This window comes from Lissotriton vulgaris, chromosome 11 (genome assembly GCF_964263255.1).
Source record: "Lissotriton vulgaris chromosome 11, aLisVul1.2, whole genome shotgun sequence".
Lineage (NCBI taxonomy): Eukaryota > Metazoa > Chordata > Amphibia > Caudata > Salamandridae > Lissotriton > Lissotriton vulgaris.
Window position 1 is genome coordinate 361,998,434 of NC_141699.1, and position 20,823 is coordinate 362,019,256.

At 46.6% G+C, this 20,823-nt stretch overlaps 1 long non-coding RNA gene across 1 annotated transcript; it reads left to right on the plus strand.

Moving 5' to 3' along the window:
* Positions 1-531, plus strand: LOC147679781 (uncharacterized). The gene is made up of 3 exons (XR_015301011.1): positions 1-122; positions 225-264; positions 375-531. It is a non-coding gene; the product is annotated as an uncharacterized LOC147679781 (long non-coding RNA).
* The last annotated feature ends 20,292 nt before the right edge of the window (positions 532-20,823 follow it).

Consider the following 20,823-nt stretch of genomic DNA (forward strand, 5'->3'; position numbering starts at 1 on the left):
AACAGTAAAACCAACAGTAAAAAGAAACAACTTGGGTGTGAGACATCTACATCTAAACCACATTTAAGGAACACGCAACAGCAACAGGATTAACTCCACAGAAAAACAGCGCCACACTAGGGGTAGGTAGTATAAAAGTACACGTTTATAAACCACTGTTCCCTAAGTTCGCTAAAAATGTGATAGAAATTGGTTCTAATGAAACATTCTATTATGACACACAGGTGAGAATAGAAAATACGCCCTCATCCAACAAGAAGGCGGGTATGTATTTTTAAAAGAGAAAATATGGTTAATGACATCCTGATACGCAATGTTAAACAATTTTGATAGAGATTCTGGCCACTAAAGGAGATACATTTATTCCCTCATAGATATAAAATTGTCCTACAACTTATCAAAAACAAGCCCTGAAGAAGACCTTAACAGAATTGGGAGTGAAGGTCCCACATCGACAAGGTCGAAACGCGTCGGCGAGATTATAATGGTCGTATAATCACAAATGAACATTACAATAAGTTAAAAATATCTGGTGGAAAAAAGATAAAAATTCCCAGATATATATATATATATTATAAACTAATAATATAAATTCCATTTGGTGATTACAGTGTTTAAGGACCACGAATCAAACATATGTATATGATCAAAAAATGAGTTGATTTTGACAACATTAAGAAAGTAGGACCTTTTGTGTTTGTATATACAGTAAGCAATTTATGATAAAGCAAAGGTGTTATCTTGCAAATTTCAGTGCAGTAGGATATGGTGTCTGTATATACAAGTGTTGATTTCACAATTTTAGGCACAACAAAAAATGTAGATATATGTACAGTATGAAGAATATGATTGAAGAATATGATGTAAATATTGTCAATGTGTATTATATATAAAATGTATAATAGGTGTGTGTTATAAAAATATATATACAAAAAATACAGAAAAACAGATATCTAATACACAGAGTCAATAAAAAGGACTTCTGTTAGCAAAAAACGTGTGTCATCCATGGTGTCAGGGGTAATTATTTTTGAAATTGCAAGCCCACCAGCAGCGTTTGATTCACAAGCCCTAGGCACACATGGTGCACTGTACTAGGGGCTGACGGATAAATCAATTAACCCAATCATGGAATCCAATTAGTATATCAATTTAACATAGGTTGTACTTGCACAGTGGCACTGATTAGCAGCGCCACAGTGCCCAAAGCATAAATCCAGCATAAACATATCAAAAACAGAGGAGGCAATCCGTCAAAATGGAAGGGAGACTCACGCCAATGATGTCAGGTCTAACAACAAAATTTGCTTTTTCTTTAAAGCACGAGTGTCTCTTCACTCCCTTTCCCCTGTGGTGACGGGGAAAACAACCGGAACCTTTCACCAACTCGGCATCTTTGTTTGTTCTCTTGAGGGAGCCGGAAATCTTAAAGATCCAGCGCGAAGTACCCAAAGCGCCGTGAAGCCAGAGAGCACAAAGCCACGCCTGCGAGGATAAGACGTATTATTTCCTGGTAGACCCTGACACTACCAACCCGCCGCGTTTATAAAATAAAAAAAAACTCCTCAAATACCTGTGGTTGTGGACCTCCCTTCATTAACCAGCTCCCAAGTGGTGGAGAATGCAGGCAACCCTTCCATTAGCATTAGTATAATGGGGGCATTGATTCAACACATTGTAGCAAGCCAAGAGAAATTAAAATGGGCGGTACAGCGACAAATGAACTCGGCCCAGGGCGACCGGTACTTAATCAAGGAAAGTATAACAGCTCAACTAGAAGGGCTACATAAAATCTCAGAGGAGCAGGTGGCCTCTAAGTCAGGGGAAGTAAGAAGCAGCGCTTCGGGTCCTCCAGGAGTCTCACTCCAGAAATATGTTACAGGGGAGGATCTAGATGCCTTCCTCCTCAATTTGAAAGAGCCGCCAGAGCCTGCGGGTGGGCCTATGAGAAATGGCCCTTCTTCCTGGCCCCTCTCCTCACAGGCGAAGCACAGGCAGCCTACTAAGTGGCAAACGCTAGAAGCAACACACTGTATACAGAAATCAAGACAGTCACCTTAGACCATCTTGGGTTGGATGCTGAGGCATACCGAGTACGATTCCGTAAGGAAAAAGGTATACCGGAAGGGAACCCCAAGACCCTTTTCTTCCGTCTAATGGCTGCTGCAGACAAGTGGTTAAAGCCTATGGAAAATAATAAAGAAGAGATAATGGACCTAATTTATCTTGAAGAGTTTCTGGAGGCCCTTCCATTTAACACTCAGAGATGGCTGAGACAGCATGCGCACCTCACCACTGATGAAGCAGTAGAAATGGCAACAACCTTCTCCCGTGCTCAACCTTGAGGGTATACAGGGGAGACAGAAAGAGCCCACTATCCTGTACCAGGAAAACAGGAGAAAAAGATACCATCAAAACCTGTCCCCAAACCTCAGCAATTCTGACCTCACAAAGTAGACATTCTAATGCATAGGGGTCCTCAATGCTTCGATTGTGATGAGTGGGAGTCACATCGCTCCTTTGTATTCCCACAAAAAGCCCCAGGAGGAGCCCATGGACGTCGGATATACCCCAAAGACAGTCTTCTACACCACCGACTTGGGAAACGCCTTTTACGTGAATGTGCAATTAAATGGACAATGGGTTAAGGTGCTATTAGACTCGGGGTGTCGACAGTTGGTAGTCCAGGCCCATCTGGTCAACAAGGACCAAATAGAAACGGACACTGTCATACACATACGCTGTGTACATGGGGACATTAAACCATACCCGGTGGAGCTGGTAACCCTTCAAACCGAGCAAGGACCCCTGTACAGGGCGAGGGTGAGAGTATTAGGTGATCTAGCTGAGGACATTATAATAGGGACAGACAATCCCTGGTTTCTAGAGCTCTTTGTCACCACTCTACAGGCCCCCAAAACGGGAAGAGGGGAGGACAATTCCAGAATGGCCCCTTATAAAGCCCTTGGCACCCCAACCCCTGGCTCCTAGACAAGAACTTCAAATACACTCAGAGTAATGACCCCACACTACAGAATGCTTGGCAAGTAGCTCAGACCATGGATCTGCCAAGCCACTGATTTATCCCCGGTTCATTGTAAAGAAGGGTCTGCTATATCGAGAGGAGAAACCAGATGCTTCCCCCCAGTTACTGGTGCCCCTAGCATTTAGGGAACAAATACTTTTTTTCGCCCACTCCCACCTTACTGTAGTACACATGGGGACGAAGAAAACAACCCAGAGCATTCTAAGGCATTTTATACTGGCATTTTACATGGGTCCATAAAAACCTACTGTTGGGAATGTAAGGTCTGCCAGAGGAGAAATCCCTACCGAGCTCCTCCGGTTCCCCTTCAGCCCCTCCCGGTGATAGGCCACCCTTTTGAAAGAATCGGTCCCCTACCCGAAAACAAGGAAAGGACACCTTTACACCCTAGTTGTGGCAGATTTTTCCACTCGCTTCCCTGAAGCCTTCCCCTCAAGAGCACCAACAACTAAAAACATCACAGAGAAACTCATTGAGCTCTTTTCCAGGGTAGGTTTTCCCAGGGAAATCCTGACGGATCAGTGCACCCCTTTTGTCTCTCGCCAGATGAAGGAGGTATGCCGAACCCCAAATGTAGGACATATCAGGACATTGGTCTACCACCTTCAAACCGATGGGCTGGTAGAGAGATGTAATGGGACCCTGAAGCTGACCCTGAAAAAGATGCTCAGAAGGATAGGTGTGGTGCAGCGGCCAGGGCAGCTGACTTCGGAGCACAGGGTTCACAGTTCGATCCCCTGCTCCAGCGTCAGCTCAGCTCAGCACAGTGTGACTCTGGGCAATAGCTCACTTTCCACGACCCCCAGCGCCTTGAGACCTGTAAGGGTGAGTAGTTCACGCTTTACAATTATGGATTTACATTTACACGGATGAGGGGAAGGACTGGGTTCAACTTCTATTCTCGCCCTAGAGGTTATCCACTGTCAAGTTCAGAGCAGTCTGGGTTGCTCATCCTTTGAACTGCTATATGGGAGACAACCCATATCATTCCTTGAAATGACAAAGGAGGCATGGGAGAAAGAGGAGGAGTATGAAACCCGTGGTTTTCTGGAATACACACATAATCGCAGGTCCAGAATAGGGAAATTGCAGGATCTCGCTTATTCCAACCTAGAAAAACAACAAGGAAAACAGAAGTATCACTATGACAAAGGGAAAAAGTGGCGAACACTGAACATCAATGACTGGGTGTTTGTCTTGCTTCCCACCTCCACAACTAAGTTAAAAGCAGAGTGGATGGGCCCTTATAAAGTGGTGGGAACGGTAGGCAAAACCACCTATAAGGTCCAGATAAAACCCTCCAAAATACAAGTTACTACATCAACATCTTAAAGAAATGATTAGGCTCAATCCCAAACCCAGCCCACACAGTGATGTCGTTGTTACATAGAAGGGCAGACCCAATGGCACTGGGACCTGGGTACTAAATGGTACAAGGAAAAAGGGTTCCGGTACATTTACTTCTTAGATGAAACAGAATTCACTTTAAACTGTTAAAATACAAGACTGAATTCCAAAATTACTTATGAGAGATGTTGTTTATTCACATCCTCATTCCTCATGGACATTTATGTACAAAACACATTCAGTATATATAAACAATGTGCCCAGAGGATAAAGGGGGGTAAAGGTGGGTGGGTGGCTAAGAAATGACTTTATTAGAGAGGCCACCACAATGGCAAGGTAAAAATTGTGGTGGCCTCTCTAATAAAGTCATTTCTTGGCACCACACTAGGCAATCTTAATTTTCACATTTCGTTATTTGTTCATACACTTTTGAGCACTGCAACTTCTTCCCATTCAGCACCTGTACCACCATTTTCTGGCCTCTATCACTGGTGGATCTGATACTAGGACTCCTCACAATATCCTTAAGTGAGCAACCTAGCAGCTTCCAATAAAAAATCCCAGATGATGAGTTTCCGCCACCTGGTGGGCTGATGGGTATATTTCTTTATATCCCTCTCTCTCCTCACTTGACTTAGCTTTTACATGCACCACATTAGAGCAAACAGACAGTTTTGAGCCACGTGCAGACCTTTAGCATCCCTTGTGTATGTGTTGCTAGTTAGATTAGGGGATAGGATGCAAATAGGTCTTTAAATGTATTTCCCCTGTAGACCCTCTTTCATATTTTGTTTTTTGCTATGTTTTTGTGAGCCACATAAAACACAATTGCAAGCCAATCCCATACATTAGAACATTGTAACAATAATCTATTGTTCATGGGTAGGTGTAGATATGCAAGTCGACGTTTCGACCCCCGGGTGGTGTAGGTTGATTTCACCTTACTATGGGGTCTTCTTCAGGACTAGAGCGTGAAGTGGGTTATGGAGGGGAACCCAGGGTTAAGGAAAGAATAAAATAAAATACACTAACGAAAATAGACCTATTCCAAAAGAAGCATAAATGGTGGTGGATGTGGTGGTAGTGGGGGGGCGTGGTGGTGGTGGATGTGGTGGATGTGGTAGTGGTGGATGGGGTGGTGGTGGACATAGTGGTGGTGGACATGGTTGTTGAAGTGGTGGTGGTGGACGTGGTGTTGGTGGTGGAAGTGGTATTGGTGGACATGGTGGTGGTGGACATGGTGATGGTGGTGGATGTGGCGGTGGTGGATGTGCCGGTGGTGGATGTGGTGGTGGTAGATGCAGTGGTGGTGAACATGGTGGTGGTGGACGTGGTGGGTGTGGTGGAAGTGGTGGTGGCGGCCATGGTGGTGGAGGACCTGGTGGAGGACATGGTGAGGGTGGTAGATGTGGTGGTGATGGATGTGGATGTGGTAGTGGATGTGGTGGTGGTGGACGTGGTGGTGGTGGATGTGGTGGTGGTAGATGCAGTGGTGGTGGACATGGTGGTGGTGGACATGGTGGTGGTGGTGGACATGGAGGTGGTGGATGTGGTGGTGGGCGTGGTGGCAGTGGGCATGGTGGTGGTGGATGTGGTGGTGGATGTGGTGGTGGTGGTGGATGTGGTGGTGGTGATGGATGTGGTGGTGGTGGACATGGTAGTGGTGGACGTTGGTGTGGTGGACGCGGTGGTGTATATGTTGGTGGTGGATGTGGTGGTGGTGGACGTGGTGGTGGACGTGGTGGTGGTGGACATGGTGGTGGTGGACGTGGTGGTAGTGGTGGATGTGGTGGTGGTGGACATGGTGGTGGACGTGGTTGTGGTGGACGTGGTGGTGGTGGTGGAAGTGGTGGTGGTGGACATGGTGGTGGTGGTGGACATGGTGATGGGGTGGATGTGGCGGTGGTGGATGTGGTGGTGGTAGATGTGGTGGTGGTGGACGTGGTGGTGACGGATGTGGTGGTGGTAGATGCAGTGGTGGTGGACGTGGTGGTGGTGGTGGTGGTGGACATGGTGGTGGACATGGTGGTGGTGGACATGGTGGTGGTGGACGTTGTGGACGTGGTGTTGGTGGATGGGGTGGTCGTGGACATGGTGGTGGATGTGGTGGTGGTGGTGGACATGGTGGTGAACGTGGTGGTGGTGGACGTGGTGGATGTGGTGGTGGTGGCAGAAGTGGTGGTGGTGGACATGGTGGTGGTTGTGGTGGTGGTGGACATGGTGGTGGACGTGGTGGTGGTGGACATGGTGGTGGTGGTGGAAGTGGTGGCGGTGGACATGGTGGAGGTGGTGGAAGTGGTGGTGATGGACATGGTGGGTGGTGGTGGACGTGGTGGTGGTGGACGACGTGGTGGTGGTGGTGGACATGGTGAAGGTGGTGGATGTGGATGTGGTGGATTTGGACGTGGTGGTGGTGGATGTGGTGGTGGTGGATGTGGTGGTGGTAGATGCAGTGGTGGTGGACGTGGTGGTGGTGGACATGGTGGTGGGAGACATGGAGGTGGTGGACGTGGTGGTGGACCTAGTGGCAGTGGGTGCGGTGGTGGTGGATGTGGTGATGGTGGATGTGGTGGACGTGTTGGTGGACGTGTTGGTGGTGGTGTACATCAGGAAATCAGGGGCTAGGCTTCATATTGACTGAGTGTGAGAGGAGCGTGGCGGTTACAGTAGGTGGGGCAGCGACTGCGATACCGCTGAGTGCTGGGGGACAGACTGCGAGGCACGCTGTGGGCAATGATTGAAGATTGCTGTGTTCTCTTCGGTTTTCTCACTGTCACTCCACCGCTATTCTTTGCCTGCTTTTAAACTGTATTGATCGCGCTTTTAAAAGCAACTGCTGGATTAATTTTTAATCGCTGCTCCTACCCAATTTTTTAACCTTCCACTTACTTGCCATGTGGTGTTATTCCACCTGCCTCGGTCCATCGCGGCTGTATTGCTGATTGTGTGGAGGGCAGGGGCCATCTTGGGTCAGTCCCTAAGCCCGGCAGGACCGTAGGCTGCGGTCTAGCTGGAGGTGGGGCTAGGCTTCATATTGACTGAGTGTGAGAGGAGTGTGGCGGTTACAGTAGGTGGTGGCAGCTCCTGCGATACCGCTGAGCGCTGGGGGACAGACTGCGAGGCACGCTGTTGGCAATGATTGAAGATTGCTGTGTTCTCTTCTGTTTTCCCACTGTCACTCCACCGCTATTCTTTGCCTGCTTTTAAACTGTAATACTCACGCTTTTAAAAGCAACTGCTGGACTAATTTTTATTCGATGCTCCTACCCAATTTTTTAACCTTCCACTTACTTGTTGTGTGGTTTGTTCCCCCTGCCCTGGTCCATCGCGGCTGCATTGCCGATTGTGTGGAGGGCAGGTGCCTTCTTGGGTCAGTCCCTAAGCCCGGCAGGACCGTAGGCTGCAGTCTAGCTGGAGGCGGGGCTGGGCTTCATATTGCACACTTCACCTTGGGCACGCAGCAGGCGAGCGCAGCGGGTGTGCCGTATGCGTGCCGAAGGCGCGTCAAAGGCAAGCCCGTCTGCGCCCGTCCGCTGCCGTTTGGGGGCAGGGGCAGGGAACTCTGCCCCTTCGATCATCTACACGGCCTCGGCACTGATTCACCTCCATAATCACTGGCCCCTTATTCCCTCCACACTAGCCCTACTCAGTTCACTGGGTATTCTTAGTCCGAGGCTAGAGCTTCAGGAATTAACATCTTCCCTACCCATTGTTCAGCCTCCTTCGGCCCCGCATAGCCCTTGTGCCCCCCCTCCCCCTTCAACTAAAAGCGTGGCCAGTCCCCTCCTGACTGTCACCTACTTAAACACCCGTTCGTTGGCCAAACACCAGTTAGAGATTTTTCATTTATCAGACTCAGAGAAGCCTGACATACTCTTTGTGACGGAAACCTGGCTTAATGAGGAGTCGACCCCTGACATTTTGGTGGCGGTGCCCCTGGGTTATTACATTCTCCAGTCTAACAGATCTTCAGGTAAACCCGGTGGGTGGGGGACACCCATTGTTAGGCACCCAACTAGGTTCTCGTTATTGGAGGCTGTTGATATTCCCTCAGTTGACTACCTTATCCTAAAACTTAACTCCTCCCTTTCTCCTCTTATATGTGTTCTTGTCTATCACCCCCTCCATCACATGCCTGGCTTTCCATCACTTTTTGGCGAAATGCTCTCCCGACTGATAATCAACAACTCGAAATTGCTGGTTATCGGCGGCTTTAACTATTGGCCCTCAGATGCTAGGGAGAGCATTTATTCTTATGCTTTCTCGGATCTCTTAGCGGGCATGAATTGTACTCAACATGTCCAGTCGGCAACGCATATTAAAGGCCACATCCTAGACCAGGTCTGGACTTCCAATCTGGACATCTCCCCACCTCTCATCTCCCCCTGCCCATGGTCTGACCACTTCATCATTACGTTCTCCCTAACCTTTTCCCCCCTTATTAGCCAAACACCTACGTGGAACCCCCTGGCCAGGAACTGGAACAGGGCGGAAATTGACAAATGGTGTTCTTTACTCAGCGCCTCTTCCCCCCCGAACAGGATTCCCTGAACACCCAGGCTGCCCGCGTCGCGTGAGGCACTGGCTTGAGTCAGCTAGCACATTGTGGCACCTTTGAGACGCCTTAAATTAAAGCGCCCCCACGGTGCCCAGAGATGGTTCTCGGATGAACTAAAAGCTAAAAAACTCTCACTCAGACGGGCTGAACGTAGTTGGCGACGTAATTATGCCCCTGAGGAAAAAGTGCTATTCGTGGCCCAGCTCAAAGACTATAAATTGTCTATCCTCCAGGCTAAAACTTTGTATTTTTCTAAGAGAATTACCGACTCCTCTTCTGAGGCAAAAGATATTTTTACCATAGTGAAGAACTTTCACATCCTGACAGAGTCACTATTAAACCTCCCCCTTCCCAAAAATTATGTGATTCCCTTAATTCCTTTTCCGTGGAAAAAATTGCAAAAATCAAAGAGAGTATTCCCCGCCGCATACCATCCTTCGCACTTACAGCTGTCCCATCACTCAATATTAGCAACTCTCATACAGTGGACCAGCTACCCCCAATTTCTGAGGAGGAATTTTTAGCCTTACTAAAAAAGGTGAGCTCTGGCTCACCCACGGATTGTTGTCCTCCCCATATTTTACGTGAGGTTCTTACGGTTTGTCCCAAACCCCCCCTTGCATTGCTCAACAATTCCCTTCGGCTTGGTCTGGTTCCTGACTCCTTTAAAACAGCTGAAGTAATACCCATTTTAAAGAAACCTACTGTTGACCCCTCTATTATGAGTAATTTCCGTCCCATCTCCTTGCTCCACTACCTTAGTAAAGTACTTGAGACTCACGTTACCAACTTCTTGAGCTCGTTCATTGAGCGTACCCAGTTTCTTGACCCTTGTCAAGCTGGGTTTAGACCGGCCCATTCTACTGAGTCAGTCATCCAGTCAGTGATGGAGGAGCTGAGGAGAGGAGCGGACCTCGGGATTAACCAGGCTCCTGGATTTGTCGGCGGCCTTCGACACGTCAACCATGATATTCAGGTCGACCGTGTCGTCGACGCCGGCGTCTGGGGGCCGGCTCTTGGCTGGATTCGCTCTTTTCTGAGCAACCGTCACCAGGCGGTGCGTCTCTCAAACTTCTCAGTGGATAAGGTCAAGCTGTCATGTGGTGTCCCCCAGGGTTCTTCCCTTTCCCCTCTCCTTTTTAATTTATACCTGACTCCCCTCATTCGGGCTCCGCGGGGGTGTAATGTGACTGCATTTAACTACGCTGACGATATCCAGCTGGTCTTTGACGTTGACGCCTCCACACAATCCATTCAAAATTTTCAGTCTACCTTATGTCTTATTAGTACCTGGATGGAAAACAATCACTTAAAGCTTAACCCCGACAAGACCGAGCTGGTCTTGTTCGGTGGCACCTCCAATCCCTGGAACTCTAATTTTTGGCCTTGTGACCTTGGTTCCCCGCCCTGCCCAGTTAACTCAGTAAAAAGCTTAGGAGTCATCATTAGTAAAGACCTCTCCATGAAGCCTCAGATTAGCGCTGTGGTTTCTTCCTCTTTTTTTCATCTCCTAAAAATCCGGAAGATCTCTAGATTTTTAACTACGGAGGCCCTGACCCTAGCTTTGCTTGCCCTGGTGGTCTCTAGGCTTGATTATGCCAACTCCCTCTATGTTGGCATCCCGGCATACCAGTTGAATCGTCTTCAGCTGGTGCAAAATCAGGCCGCAAGACTAGTCTTCCATCAGCCCAGACATTGTCATGTTCGTCCCTTACTCAAATCCTTACACTGGCTCCCAGTGGCCAAACGCAGCGAATTCAAACTTGGCTGTATTATTTTTAAAGCCCTGGCTGGCCTTGGTCCTCTCTTCTTCATCGTTACTCTCCTCTGCGTCTTCTCCGCTCTTCTCACCTGGCCCTTCTCACTACCCCCGCATTCAACCGCAAAAAACATGGCGGTCTCAGATTTTCATTTCTTGCCCCATCCAGGTTGAATGCACTGCCCCTGGAGCTGAGACTCACTCCTTCTTATCCCCACTTCAGATCCCTTCTGAAAACTTTACTGTTTCGCCAAGCCTATGTATAAATATTTTTCCTCCCTGATCCTTCTGAAATCCACCACTTTGCTTCTATGTTCTGCTCACCTGTGCTCACAGCGCCATGAAACCGTAGGGTGTAAGTGCGCTATAAAAATATTTTTAACATAACATAACAGGCAGAGGATCATACAGAATAAGTCGAGACTGCTAAAAAAGTCTACTTCTGCACCACTCGTTTATCACTTCATTGAAATATTACACATAGAAGATGATTTTAATTGGACAGGTGGTGGATGTTGTGGTGGTGGGGGGGAAGTGGTGGTGGTGGACGTGGTGGATGTGGTAGTGGTGGACATGGTGGTGGTGGTGTTGGACATGGTGGTGGTGGACGTGGTGGTGGACATGGTGATGGTGGTGGATGTGGCGGTGGTGGATGTGGTGGTGGTGGATGTGGTGGTGGTGGACTTGATGGTGGTGGATGTGGTGGTGGTAGATGCAGTGGTGGTGGACATGGTGGTGGTGCAAATGGTGGTGGTGGTGGACATGGTGGTGGACGTGGTGGTGGTGGACATGGTGGTGGACTTGGTGTTGGACATGGTGATGGTGGTGGATGTGTCAGTGGTGGATGTGGCGGTGGTGGATGTGGTGGTGGTGGACGTGGTGGATGTGATGGTGGACGTGGGGGTGGTGGATGTGGTGGTGGTCGATGCAGTGGTGGTGGACATGGTGGTGGTGGTGGACATGGTGGTGGTGGTGGACATGGAGGTGGTGGTGGTGGAACTGGTGGCAGTGGGCGTGTTGGTGGTGGATGTAGTGGTGATGGTGGTTGATGTGGTGGACGTGGTGGTGGTGGTGGACATCAGAAAATCAGGCAGAGGATCATACATAATAAGTCGAGATTGCTAAAAAAGGCTACTTCTGCACCACTCTTTAATCACTTCATTGAAATATTACACATAGAAGATGATTTTAATTGGTCAGCCCTGGCATCTATACAACCTGATCCAATGGGATGTGATGTCAAACAAAGGGTGGTTCTAAAAGAAGCCTATTTAATATTCTGTTTCAACATGTTCAGCAATGGGCTAATTAAAATGACTGAGTTGCAGAACTTGTGAAACGTCTATGGAATCTTCACTTTGTTTTACTGTGCGTTGCTAGATGTCTAGTTTGTTAATTCCTGTCACTATTTCTACTACAGGAATCACATTGGCCCATCTGAATTTATTAAATTCTGAATGTTCATCAATTCCTTAAAACAAATATCCAGATATGCTGCTCTTACCCCTGCCTTCTTTATAACATCCCTGGGATAACCAAAATACACACTAGCAAGCTAAATTCAACTTTCAAAATAGCTGTTGCCACGAAAAAACTACCACCCCCACAATGCACCACTTAGTCTTTTTTGCCATCTGTACTGAATCAGCTCTATACGAGATACATTGACCAATAAAAAAAGCCTGTTTTATGATGTGCCTTAAAATGACAATGAATGAACTGTGCGTTGCTGCAACGTTGTTGCTGCAAAAGTGATTGTTTACAGCGTAATTCTACCCCTCTGTCCACATGCGCGCCTCGCGCAGCGGGTGCCGCGATTCACTTGCGGGAGCGATAATTGCCGCCAGATGGTGGCGCGCGCTCCCGCAAGTGAATCTCCTGACGTGCACGCGTTGCCGTTGAAGGCAATGGAACGGGTGCACGTGCTTGGCTGAAAAGCTATGGTGTTCGGAAAAGGTCTTTATGCCTTTGCAGAGCATGAGCGCTGCGAAGGCGAGACCTAAAAAAGGAGCTCATACAAAAAACGCAATTGTCTGACAAGTGGAAATAGATCCAATCCCATGTAGTTCTGAACTCTCACATAAGAATGAAACAACAAAAGCAACAGCATCCAGTTCCACAGTAACTAACACTGTTGTAAATACATCAAAAAAATCCTGGCAATGAACTAATCCTAACCTGTGAAACCTCACTCAATTGTCGAGACGCAAAAGAAAGCGACTTAGAAAACTGAATAAATAACAGGCTAATATTATAAGAGCCAAAAGGAAGGCTACTACGATTGAGATGTTTTTTCAGACATAGATCATCTAGTGATGTCCTTGGCAAATCCCCACAAGGCTCAAGCTTCTCTTTCTCCGCTCCTCAAAACACAACCAGTGATCTAGCCCGTCCAAACTCAGGACTTGAAAAATCAAAATAACCTAAACTTATCCAGCCAGCCAACCCGGGTGTGCAACCTAATATAGAACTCAAGAAATTTGCATCAAACAGCATGCCAGAAGTAAATCATCCATTAGGTTCTCCATCATCACAGAGAGGGAAACCCAAAGGTATAACTTCTCCACCACACTATTTGAATCATAAGCCACCTGAAGCCACGTCAACACTTCAATCATGCTTGAGAAAAATTCATGCCCAAACACGGAACATTATACCATTAGCTTCAGCTCTAATAGCAATTTGGCACCCTGACTATACATCTAAAGGCAGCAGCGACATTCTGAACCATAGTAACATCTCTAAACGTCTGGCTTCGCATCCAAATCTCTGCCAGTTAAATGCCAGTAATAATATCACTTACGTACAGTTAATTCCCTCAAGCATATTAACTGACAAGGAAGCAGCTGTAGTATCATGATCACCTCTATATGCAGTCAATGCAATCTGAGAACACAAGAATATTTTAGAAGATTGGGACATACTGATCACTTTTTCATCAACGGCTCGCTATCCAACAGTTTCTCTAAAGAAGGAACAAAGCCCCGTTTTAAGCAAGGTGCCACAATGCTCAGGCAAAACCTACAGGCCTCAGTCGTTCTTAAAAATGCAATTGGTCCTCTTCAATGAACAGCTCCTTTGAAAACTCACCCCTTAACCTTTTCTTGCAACAACCAGGCTGGTAGACGTTCCAAGTTCACCACTCCCACCACTAGAAAATGCCAGTAAGATTGGGGATGGCTTGCCACTACTCTAGCCAGGCCCCAATCAAACTGACTTGCTTCTAACACCTACCCTACATCAAGCCCAAATTCGGAGAAAAACCAAGCAATTGGTTCCCTTGTTTCCTAGAATGTGGCAGGGTTCGAAAAACTCCCTCCCTTGAAGGTTATTATGAGTTTTTCTGTCCCACCATTGATCCCTTCTTCAAGTGACGTAAATAATTAATTTACTCTCTTAATTTCTATGCAGGTAAGTACTTAATCAATAACAACTCAATCGGAATGAAAAAAGACAGAGTCCGTGGTGTTAGAGTTTCTAAGGGTTTTATTCCTCATAAAGGAATGGTCTTGACCAGGATATCATGTTCTGACCACCACAGGGGTGTCAGAAGGGATAGAGCAAACTTTATTGACATTACATAGCTTATATACTTAATTCACATCATAAGTAATAGTGCAAGAGGCGTAACAGCTGAGAGAAGACAAGATAACAGTATACACGTGGTACTAGTACGTAATCAAGAGGCGTGAACTAGGCGTGAACCAGAGGTGTGTGCTAGAAACGTCACTGATAGGTGACGCAAGTGGGTGGCACCAAGGGGTGGTGCTAACAGAATTGTTGCAATGTCAGCAGAAATCGGAAACTTGGATGCGCGCGCAGCTGCATGACGTGTGATTGACGGGGTGCAGGGGACTTGACATTTACACTGACGGAAAGAGACAGAAGTCTGGCATGTCAGATCAACTTGTACTTTTATCGTATCTGATATCTGATGTTTAGGAACCATACTATCTGGGCGGAAAGGTCTCTAGGGCAGAAGCTATTCTATGCTAACTGTGGATGCGTGTATAAGCGCCTAAGTGTCTACATGAGAAGCGTGGGGGCACGGGGCCTTCCATGGAAGCATGGTAACAGAGGCTATGAATTACTTGCATTGAGACAGGTCGGCCCTTTGGCTCTGCAGCTGGGGAGGATGTTTACTGGAGCTAGTAGGCAGGAATGCATTCTCGAGGAGCTGAACAGATAACTCGAAGGTTATAGTCAGTCTTGGCAGAAAGCAGGCTGAGCTGAGCGCGAGGGGCCGCGCTGAAAGTAAGTCAGAGTTCACGGGTACAGAGGTAGCCTGGGCAGAGGCTGTCAGAGTCAGGAGCCAAAAGAGGCTTAATGGCAGAAATTCAGGGCCTACTCTGCCAGAGCAGGAAAAACATGTGGAGTGTACTACAAAAAGACGGTGGCATAGCATACTTAGGAACGGACTATATGATCCATTCAGGGTGGATCTGAAAGAGGACAAGTTAACGTTGGACGCAAATGTATTTGCGTCTTCATAGCTGACACAGGAGGGAAGTTACATGCACTTTAAGCTGGTACATGGAGTCGGTGGGGTACGCGCTAGGGAACATAACATGACCAAAAATTTATATTTCCTCATTCCCTCCTTGTTCCCTACGGACCCTTCATGAAATATCGATCCTCATGAATCGATCAGTCTGTTCTTGTAACATCATTTGTTCTTCTTTCTTTCGTTTACGTTTTGAGAGAAAACTGGAATGTTCAAGACATGACGTGGCACACAGTCCACAAATCGCTGGCCCACACTGTAGGCACAGGCAGCAACTGAATACTAGGACTAGGCCAATGCCTAGGAAGGATAGGATCTTCCATCCCCAAGCTGTTAACGTTGTCCAGAACCAACCGGACCAAGTCCAGGTGCCTGGATTCTGATGTATCTGATTTGCAATTTTATGGAGACGGGTGATAGCTTGATATACGGATGGTGCGTTTTGTGGTATGAAAACACAGCAACTTGACCCGATGACCTTACAGGCTCCACCTCTATCTGCCAAGATGACGTCAATAACAAGACGATTCTGAAGGACAACAACCCGCATAGCGGACTGTTCTTCTGTTAAGTTACCTAAGGCGGAGGCAGTTTCATTCACTACTGCTTCAAGTGTTCTAGTTAATCTGCGTATTAATTTACTATTCTGGACAGGGCCTAAAAAGAAAAAGAATCCTTTATTAAAGTCGGTGTACTGTTCCCATGCCGTTTCTGTGTAGTCGACAAGTGGAATATCTCTTCTGGGTCTATTCTTTACTAGATTGGTATTTCTATGGTAATCAGGGGGAGCTAGGAAAACAGGTGGCAGAAGGAATGCAATGTAACAGGTACCATCCCAATCTGGAGGTAGGCGTATGTATGCGGTATGACCTCAAACAAAGTAAGAATGACTAATAGCTTTAAAGGACGATTTTCCATGATCACTGAATTCGACCACAGTAGTGCATTTACTATGACCTAAGTGTACTGAACCTTTCTTCTTGATACATAATTCTCCAGTAACTGGCAGTACTGACATAATGGGTAGAACTGGCGTAGCTTCGGACTCAACAGTAAGAATCATAAGGCTAATTGTATAATTACCTAATCCATATACTTCATTTTCTAGATCAGTTCTTATTCTAGTGGGAAGTCCCTCCTTATCTGGGTAACAGACGTCGAGCAGGACCAAGTTCAGGTTTCCCCAAACCCAACCCCCATCGAAAACAGCAATATCAGGATCTAAGGAATTAATTATTTTAAACCATGCTCCACCGGAGCCATTGTGAGTGAATGGGTACGGAAAGAGGGGCAGAGCTCCCTTGTAATTCTGGTAGGGAGGGAGTCGGCCACATATCCAGCAATTTGTAGCGTTATTAGTTTGATGAGAATGATGTAGCATACTAATGAATGTATTGTTGCGCAGCGCAAGTCTGTAGGAAAGTTCGTGCGGAGGTAACTCACTAAAAGTGTGTTCAGCAGATACGTTATAGGCAGATTGTTCACGCTTGAAAACAGGGTAATAGATAGGCAAAACGATGCTGACAACAATAATTAAAATGCTCAGAATAAACATGATTAATAGTGTCACTATACAGTGACTACGAAGTGATTTACAATATGTACGTTTCTTTGCTTCTCTCTCTCTCTCTCTATCTCGATCTAGGGGATACATGTCAGAAACTATTTAACCGATTCACCTAGGGGAGGACTTAAACAATTAAACTGTCTGACTTGCTAGATCGGAGTTTCATGCGATAATGTTCTTGAGGAGTTTTTTCTCGTTCAGATTCTGTAAAGTCTTTTTGTTCGACACAGTCTTTGGTGGGGGTGGACGAGTCTCGATCAGGTTTCAGTCCAAAGAATTTTTTCACATGACTCGTGTGAACCCACCCCTTTCTTCCTTCGATTTTCACGGCCGTCCTTGTTGTGAGAAGAACGGTCTTCGGGGACTTCCAGCGGGGCTCCAGCGGACTCTTTCTGTCGAAGTTGCGAACGAGCATAATATCGCCAGGACGGACGTCGTGTGGCTTTACATCAGTGTTGTCAGGGAAGGCTGCGGCAACCTGTGAACGACATGATTGGAGTGCAGACATCAAGGAGGCAAGGTAATCTGTCAACATATTACAATCAACATCAGTAATCTTTTTCGGAATGGGCGTCCCCCACATATTCGGTGGTCTGCCAAAGACCACCTCGTACGGGGATAGCCCTGATCTCGAATGGGCGACCATTCTCATGTAGAATAGTGCCACTGGCAGGGCGACTATCCAGTCGACCCCTTTCTCCTGACATATTTTGGCAAGGCGGATCTTTAGTGTCTGGTTATGCCTTTCTACAAGGCCTGCTGCTTCGGGATGTCGGACACAATGGAATTTCCACTGGTATCCTAGTAATAAAGAAACTTCTTTCATTAATGCAGATGAGAATGGCTGACCGTTATCTGAGTACACGACACGAGGCAAGCCGTATCGTGGGAAAAATTCACGAACCAGCTGCTTGGCAGTGGTCGGAGCAGTGTAATCTGGGACTGGGTATGCTTCGGTCCAGCGGGACAGAGCACAAACAATTACGAGAACATATTTAAATCCTCGACAACGGTCCATCTGGATATAATCCATCTGGAGGACTTCAAAAGGGTGATCGGGAGGATGAAATCCACCGTGCTCTACAGGGACGCTTTTTCCTGGATTGAACTGACAACAGATCATGCAAGTACGCACTTTCTGTTTTGCGGCTGCTCGTAAGTGTTTATTGTTCCAGAGATTTTGTAAACTGTCTAACATCGCTTTCTCTCCTAGATGTGCAGGACTATGTGCTGTATTTATCATGACTTGAACCATAGAGTCAGGGAGAAACCATGTAGATTTTCCCTTCGTCATCCAACCTTGATCTGTCTGGATCCCTCCTAGTTCAATCCATTTCTTTATTTCTTCTGGAGTAGCATGTGTCTGAATGTCGATAACATCTAGTGTGGGATCCCTGACTGTCATACAGTTTGTCGGATCTGTTGTCTTTGTCGTATCAGTTGTCTGAGTGTGAGTCAGTGCTGTATGTTTTGCTGTCTGATCTGCCAGGTCGTTACCCTGGGAAACAGAATCTGTGGCTTTAGTATGTGCTTTACACTTCATGACGGATATGGCTGAAGGCAGATGTATTGCTTCTAACAGTGCTTGAATGAGGGGACCGTGTTGAATCTTGGCACCATGAGAGGTCAGAAAACCTCGTTCTTGCCACAGCATGCCGAAGTCGTGTACAACTCCGAACGCATAACGGGAATCAGTGTATATGTTGACATTTCTGTTCTTGGCTAGAATACAGGCTCGGGTCAGAGCGATGAGCTCTGCCGCTTGAGCAGACAGTGTATCAATACGATGTGTTTCTTTAACTTCAGTTTCAGTGGTCACGGCATATGCGGCCACTAATTCTCCTGTACTTGTTCTCATACATGAACCATCCACATAAAGTGTCAGGTCTGCATTTGTCAATGGAACATCTGTTAAATCTCGTCGGGGCTTTGTTACTGCATTAATGATCTCTATGCAATCATGCGGGGCTGGATCTGTCATAATTGTAGGTAACAGTGTTGCTGGGTTCAAGATACTGCAGCGTCTGATTTCTATGTGTGGCTGGAATAGTGTCAATTCGTAACCTGTCAGTCGTGCTATAGTCAAGTGTTGAGTTTGAGTTCTGTTTAAAAGAACCTCTACAGAATGTGGAACTTGTACTGTTAACTGATGACCTAAAACAATTGAATCACTTTGTCTGATTGCTAACGCTGTTGCTGCTACTGACTTTAAGCACGCAGGGAGTGCCTGGGCTACTGAATCCAATGTACTTGAAAAATAAGCGCAAGGCTTATGTGAACCTGCTTGATCTTGAGTGAGGACAGACAATGCTGTACCATCACGTTCTGTAACAAAAAGTGTGAACGGTTTGCTGTAACATGGTGTCGCTAAAACTGGTGCTTGACATAATGCTTTCTTTAATTCCTCAAAGGCTTGTGTATGTTCCTGAGTCCAAGGGAGGGCAATCGAAGTTGCTGCCTCCTGCGTTGTTAACTGGATGAGTGGTTTAGCTAGAAATGCATATTGAGGAATCCATTGTCTGCAGTACGAGGTGAGGCCTATAAAGGCCCGCACTTCCTTTTGTGTCTGGGGCCGTGGCATATTTACAATTAGCTGAATGCGATCGGGAGTGAGCTGTCTCCCCACTTTGGACAGCAAGTGACCCAAGTACACAACTTGCTGAACACAGAATTGTAGCTTCGAAGGAGACACCTTGTGTCCCTTGTCGGCCAGGAAATGTAAAACTGTCAATGATGCTTGTTCACATTCGGGCTCACTTCGTGCGGTGATCAGTAGATCATCGACGTATTGCAGTAAAGCGGTGTTAACTGGCATTTGGATACAATCTAGTTGTCTTTTCAGTGCTTGACTATAGATGCTGGGGCTTTCTGTGAATCCTTGAGGTGCGCGGGAAAATTTGAAACTTCGTCCATTTAAACTGAATCCGAAGAGATATTGGCTCTCTGGATCAATAGGTACACTGAAGAAAGCGTTCTTGAGGTCAATTACAGTAAAGAACGTTGCTTCTGAATCAATGGCAGTCAATAGGGAAGAGATATCGGGGACCACAGGATACTGTGGTACAATGCATTTGTTCAGTTCTCGAAGATCAATCACCAGCCGATATACTGGCGGTGCATTGAGGTCGGTACGTTTAAGAATTGGAATGATGGGTGAATTACAGATATTGGAGTCGGTCTCTACGACCACTCCTTGGGCAATGAGCTCTTCAATGATTTTCAGTAAAGCCACTACAGCATCGGGTGGTAACTTGTATTGTCTGATTCTGGGTAGAACAACTCCTGTCTTGAGTGTAACACGATATGGAGTGATATGCATACAACCTACATCAGCTGGGCCTTTTGCCCATAGGTGATCTGGTACATTTTTCAATCTGACATCAAAATCTCGTAAAACATAATGACCCTTGAAATCCCGTAGAAAGAGTCTAACTCCCTCCGGGGAACAGCATATTATAGCTCCTAGAGCCTTCAGTGTTTTAATTCCTAACAGATTTTCTGGACATGATTTCGTAAGTAACAAATCTGTAACTCTGGATAATGGACCCACAGCTAATGGGACTGGTTCCGATACTTCATTTACAATAGGCTGTCCTGAAAAACCAAGGGAAACATTCTGTGAGCCTGAGAGGGGTGCCCCTGGGACTTCATCATGACTGATTGTGGTGCGACTTGCCCCTGTGTCAATTAAAAATTTTCTGTCTTTTCCTAATACGTGACTGTGTACATAAGGACCTTCTTGATCTACAGGAATTTCAATAAGAGGCAAACCACCTTCCCTCTCTAGGCTGTTTCATGTATAGCGGGGGTAATCTGGATATGCAGATTGGGCATACTGGTACATCTGTTGCGATACTTGCTGAGTCGCGGCAATGGGCTGTGGCTGCGGTACTGCTACTGTCTGTGCTGTGTGGGATGGAGCATGCATAGGCTGTGTGTTCTGCATCGGCTGTACATTTTGTGAGGTCTGTTGCTGGACCTGATCGTGTCTAGGCGGATGCGGTCTTTCTTTAGTTTTACCTGTTGAGATGTTATGTTTCAG